This window comes from Coloeus monedula, assembly GCF_965178545.1.
Source record: "Coloeus monedula genome assembly, chromosome: Z".
In the NCBI taxonomy this organism is placed as follows: domain Eukaryota; kingdom Metazoa; phylum Chordata; class Aves; order Passeriformes; family Corvidae; genus Coloeus; species Coloeus monedula.
The window spans coordinates 30,367,694-30,373,693 of record NC_138822.1 but is presented as its reverse complement, the minus strand read 5'-3'; the positions used below and the strand labels follow the sequence as shown (position 1 = coordinate 30,373,693).

The 6,000-nt window shown below is 44.5% G+C and overlaps 1 pseudogene across 1 annotated transcript in view; it reads left to right on the top strand.

The window, feature by feature from the left end:
* Window positions 1-728: 728 nt before the first annotated feature.
* LOC309585295 (3'-5' RNA helicase YTHDC2-like) overlaps window positions 729-6,000 on the top strand; it is a 28,601-nt pseudogene continuing 23,329 nt past the window's right edge. The window contains exons 1-5 of the transcript in view: window positions 729-789; window positions 1,594-1,684; window positions 2,045-2,241; window positions 3,851-4,050; window positions 4,656-4,822. The product of the transcript in view is annotated as a 3'-5' RNA helicase YTHDC2-like (transcript). The remainder of the gene's footprint in view (window positions 790-1,593; window positions 1,685-2,044; window positions 2,242-3,850; window positions 4,051-4,655; window positions 4,823-6,000) is intronic.

Below are 6,000 nucleotides of genomic sequence, written 5' to 3'. Positions count from 1 at the left end.
TGCAGAATTACGCTGAAGTGAGCTTTGCACACAGCTTTGGTAGACGTCTTTTAAGAGCTATTTTTCAGCCAGCTCCATCAGACAGTGGGTGTTTATTTTCTATTCATTTAATTCTCCAGTTCACAACTGAGGAGTAGTTTGTTCTTCTTCAAAGTACTCTCCCTCTGACTTAATGATGTTTCTAAAGCAGCAGCCTTCAATACCGAGCCCTGTGTCATGCCCAAGAGGTTTGGGTTTCGTTTCTATCTCATGTCAAAGGACAGCAGGAGAAGACGATCCAAAATCGAGGGCGAGTAGCACTGTACAGCATGAGGAGGCTGAGGGCCGAGATGACCCTCGCCACAGCTACGTTCAATGCCATTCAATTAGATCACGTAATTTATGACCAGACAGGGTACCAGTGCCACTTTTTGGTCACCGCCATGCACAGGCCTCGGCACATGGGCGGGCTTCAACACCCAACGGGGGGGGAAAGACCCGATTTCCTTCCGTTCGGGGCCGATTCCGGCTGTGGATACCCCACGCACGCCCGGCCCCGCCCTGCCGCCAGCGTCGCCCCCCGGGCCCGGGAGCAGCGCCCGCCGATCCGTGCCGGTGTCGCGGCGCTGTCGGGGCCGTGTGGCGGCGCTGTCGGGGCCATGTCGCGACACAGGCGGGTCGCGCGGCGGCAGCCCGGCGGGGCCGCGGGGGGCGCCCGGGCCGAGGCCCTCAGGGAGCTCGGCGTGGACGAGGAGGTGGAGATGGCGGTGCAGCTCGCCCTGGAGCGGTTCCGGAGCGGGGACGAGGCGGGTGCGCGGCCCGGCCCGGGGCGACCCTGCGGGTGTCGGGAGGGCGCTGGCAGCGGGTCAGGGAGGGGATCCTGCCCCCCTGCCCTGCCCTAGTGAGGCACAGCTGGGGTGCTGTGTCCAGCTCTGGGCTCCTCAGCACAGAGACAGGGAGCACGGTCAGGGTCCAGCAAAGGCCACAGACGAGATGAGATGAGATGAGATGAGATGAGATGAGATGAGATGAGATGAGATGAGATGAGATGAGATGAGATGATGAGATGAGATGAGATGAGATGAGATGAGATGAGATGAGATGAGATGAGATATGAGATGATGAGAGGTCTGGAGCATCTCTTCTGTGAGGAGAGTTGTGGGACCTGGACCTGTTTAGCCTAGAGAAGACTGAGTATAAATACGTATAAATATATGTATTGATACGAATGCGTATAGATATCTCCAAGATGAGTCCCAGGAGTGTGGTGCCAGACTTTCTGGTGACAGAACAAGGAGCAGTGGCCATAAACTAAAACCCAGGAAGTTGCACCTCAGCATGAGAAAGACCTTTTAGCCGTGAGGGTGGCAGAGAACTGGAACAGCTGCCCAGGGAGGACGTGGAGTCTCCCCCTCTGGAGACATCCCAAACCCACCTGGGCGTGCTCCTGTGTCACCTGCTCCAGGTGACTCTGCCTTGGCAGGGGGTTGCTCTGGGTGATCTCCGGAGGTCCCTTCCAATCCTAACAATTCTTTGATTCTGTAACACCAAGATAACATGTCAAGAATGCCTGTTGCATTGTTACTGGTTTTTTACTATTATTTATCATTCTAGAGATGGAATTTCCTTCTAGTTTCACTAGTACTGAAAGCGCGTTTGTTCACCGGCTCTGTCAGTCTCTTGGACTGGTGTCTAAAAGCAAAGGGTAAGTTGGGGTACAATTTTCATTTTTTGGGTGCAGATGAATGGAATTTCATGACTGATGATAGCGTGATTGATGTTTCCAACATAGCCAACTCTGCTGCAAGGAATAGTATTAGAGAAAAAAGTGTAAAAGTAGGCATAGAAATAAGTATCTTTGTTTGTTTGGAAGAACTTGTGGCATGCTTTTTGAGATGGCTTGCTTTTATACTTCATGGGTTTCACGTGTCCATAAAAGAGGCTTCTCACCATGATCTCTGCTTTTTTAAAAGGTTTTGCATAGAACCTCATACCTTGACAGATAAAAGTTTAACCTAGAGTAGGTCACTTATTCCTACGATATGTTTTCTTTTCCCCCCGACAGAAAAGGAGCAAATCGATACCTGACTGTAAGGAAGAAGGATGTCTCAGAACTGACACACGCAGTCATGGCTTGCGACTTGGCTCTCCGTACGAAACACGCCGTTCGGAGCCTCATTCAGAGCTTTCCCGTCACAAACAAGGAACGCACGGAACTCTTGCCAAGGACAGAGCGAGGAAGTGCCCGTGCTATTGAATCTGGTATGTTCAGCGTGTCTTCGGATTTGGACTTGTCCGTCAACACCACTCGGAAAAACAACGTACGACCCGAGTACAAAACAAACCCCTTTCTGTTCTGTCCCCTTGCCTGCCCTACCATACACCTTTAAACAAACACATGGATTTTCTTTACTTTCAAGGTCTTTTATAACTGGTGTTGTGAGGAACTTGGGCAGTCGTATCACACACATTGCGATGTCTACCTTGTGCTGAGTTAATTTAGGATCTTTGAGCCAGTTCCAGCCAAATCTTTTCGGAAGCACATTTGTGAAATGTGGCTTCATACAAGTTCCATGAGGTGGGATTGAAGAGTCAGGTCTTACCGTGATGCCGTGTGAGAACACCCTTATGAAAGAATGAGGTTGGCTGTGCTGCTTACAGAAATTCACGTGCTTGACAAAGCAAGAAGTTTAGTTTTTGTTTCTTGATCTCTACAAAATAGATGTGATCCTTAAGACACTACTGTCCAGACTTCTTGATTTCTAGGATATGAAGGAGTTCACTGAAGACAAACATCTGATAAAATGTTGGGGGTTTTCTGAAAGCAACGCTTTTATCTAGATTACTGCTTTAACAGCTGTGAGTGGAAGAGCTATACTGTGTTTCTGTGTGCAGAGGTGGCTGTAGTGAAGAGAAAACACTTGTACCAATATGCCTTGTTTAATTAAATATTTCTGATATGTGGTGTCTGTTCTTAAAGTGCTTCCTTTGCTGCTTTTTTCAGTTGTTTCAGTTGTTTAATAGGATTGTTTAATGAACAGAGGGCAGCTATAATAAAAGTACTGAAACACAACTTCTTAGAAATGTAAGGGGTAAGCTAATGAAGAGTCTAACCTTTCTCTTTCTCTGCTTTTCAAGCATGTATTTTTAGTTCTCCTAATCTTTTAGTCTGTGTTTGTCTTGGTACAACAGAGCTTGTAATTTAGCATGTGAATCTGTTAATGACGTTAAATATGTATAATTGAGTTTGCAGCAAGCTTTTCATTCTTCTGGAAAATAATGATCAAGGAATTACAGAGTAGCATTTGCAGTGCTGGGTTTGAAGCAGCTCCCTCAGAAGATGTGCACGTTTTTTGTTTTTTGGCTACTTATGCACTGCTTTCTAACACACCACGCTGCTGCAGGACCCCCGATACGGCGCGCTTGGATTAGAACGATTTGGGGCAAATGCATGGAATAGCTTAAAGGTTGAACTCTGTGAGCGTGTATTTCTAGGGAAACTGCAGATGTGAAACGTGCATGCAGATACGAAGGCCACCAAAATACACCAGGCTGGTTTTCTCCGGTTTAGTTTCTCTTTCTCCTTTTGCTCTTTGTGGGCTTTTTTGGCATGGAGCAATGCTCTGGGAGAGTCTGGTTGTGTTTGAAATACCTATGAAAGTAATAACTGTTCTGAAAAATGCCTATTTCAAGCACCGTAACAGGACGTGTTGCTATGAGTCTGACTTCTAAATGTGTGCCGGGTTTGTCACTTTACCCACAGGGGTGCAGAAAAAGGCAGGCAGGTTAATTGTTAAGTATAATTTTTGAGCAGTGTTTTAGTGACCTTCCTCTGTGTCTGTATAAGTAAATTCTTAATTTCTCTTCACAGAAAACAAAGAATTGAACAAGACAAACGGTCCACTTAATGACGGTATCCCCCAGGTCCCAGTGAAAAGAGGGGAATCAGAGTTCGATTCCTTCAGGCAATCACTACCAGTTCTTGAAAAACAGGAAGAAATTGTCCAAACAATAAAGGACAATAAAATTGTTTTGATTATAGGAGAGATGGGATTGGGAAAAACTACTCAAGTATGTTTCCTCAATGAAATGAAAAAGATAACAGTATTTATACTAAACTAATGCCAATTTTGTAATATTTGTGGTAAGGGATATTTCTATGCTATTTTAAGGCTTTTGTTTTCCTGTGTGATTGAAAATCTTGTGTTCCAGTTCACTTTCTAGCTTTTGAAATACTAAGCCAGCAGATAGGTACTAAAAGCATAAATGGTTCCTCACAGTTTTCTGATAGATATAATTTTTTCATTAAAATATTACAAAATATTGTGGGGAAAGTAGCTGTGATGTTTGTATAACCCTTTTTCTTCTAAGGCTAGTTCTGTTCTTAGTACCCAGAGTAATATATTTTTTGTGTTAAAATGAGAGATTATCTGCAGGGCTTTTTTTCCTATAGATCTCTCTGAAGCAGGAGAGAGACACTTCAACTTTTTTTAAAAAAAAACCCTAAACAGGTTATACTTTGAATTTTATTTTATGCCCATTCAGGTGTATTTGCAGTGATAATCCTATTGAAAAGTCTGTTGCAACGTGTAGTACTGAGATGCAGTTAAATTGTTTCCCTGGGCTGAGAAAGCTGTGACTTTCTCAAAAAGTAAATTTGAACCACTTCTTTCCAGATCCCTCAGTTTATCCTTGATGACTGCTACAAGAATGGAGCTCCCTGTCGTGTGCTTTGCACTCAGCCGAGACGTTTAGCAGCTGTTGCTGTGGCTGAAAGGGTGGCAGCAGAAAGGAGAGAGAAGATTGGCCAGACAATTGGTTACCAGCTCCGGTTGGAAAGCAGGTACTAATGGTGCTTCTAAGTGTCAGTTGATCTCGTGCTGGTATCGTGAATCTTGTGTACCTTTAAACTGCAGTATATTTGGGATGCAGCCCCATAAATCATAGGTGGGGTATGTTATTGCAGGGAAGGAAGACTTAGGAGTGAAAAGGACGGCTTTCTTCCTGTATTTTGCCGTTTCATGTAGTAGCTTGTCATATTGAACTGAATTTCAAGTGCTTTCTATTGGTTTCTTCTAGGGAGTGTGTGCATGTAAATCCTTGTCTGATTTTCAGATCAAGTCTACACTTTCCTCTCTTCATTTTTTTTCCCCTCTCTACTTTTGACATGTGTGGATCCCAAAGTTCTGCAAGCTTTGAAGGTAGGTAGGAAGACCAGCATGCTGTAACAAACATATATAGTGTGAGTTGGTATGGGTCATAAAAGGGAGAACAACAAAATTGGAAAGTGACTAATGAAGCTGAGCATTATTTACCAGTCCAGTTTGGGTTAAGTTTACTGTGCTTCAGCTTTCAAAACATGAAGTGATGTCAAAGTAGAGCTTTCAGTCACTTGATGAATTTGTCTGTGGAGCAGAGTGTGAATGGGTTTTTACATCTTTGCACTGTGTAGCCAGTGACATTTCAGGGAAGGGGCGACGGCTGGGATATGAGTGACCAGAAGGTGGCAAAAGGTTGTGTTGCTTGAATGAACGAAGATAACACACGGCGGAGGAAAATGAAAGTGCTTGAACAACAAAGCCAAGACAAGAATTGGAATGTGCATGGGAAAGCTCACGAGGCTATTAAGGGATTAGAAGAGCTAGTGAAGATGTATCACAAATAAGCTGAATGATTAATGTCTGGAATACTGGATACTGTGCTGGCAGAAGAAGAGCAAAGTCAGATGAAAATGGAAGAAAATCCATCTTGAGAAGAATCAATGCATTTGCTCCGGAGAAACACTAAAAGGGAGAGATGACAATATTTCCAGCTGTGCACAGAAAAGATCTGGAGTGGAGGTGTTTAGGGGTGCTTATAGTAAGAAAGAAGTCTTAATTTTTTAAGTTTTCTTAATGGTCTTCTATAAAGAGCTGTGGAGGACAGTACAAAGGAGCTTTTTGGTTCCTTTGGGATGGCAGCACCAGCGAAAGTAGTGACAATTGCTGTTTTTACTGGGGCAGCTGACTCTGCCCCAGGTGT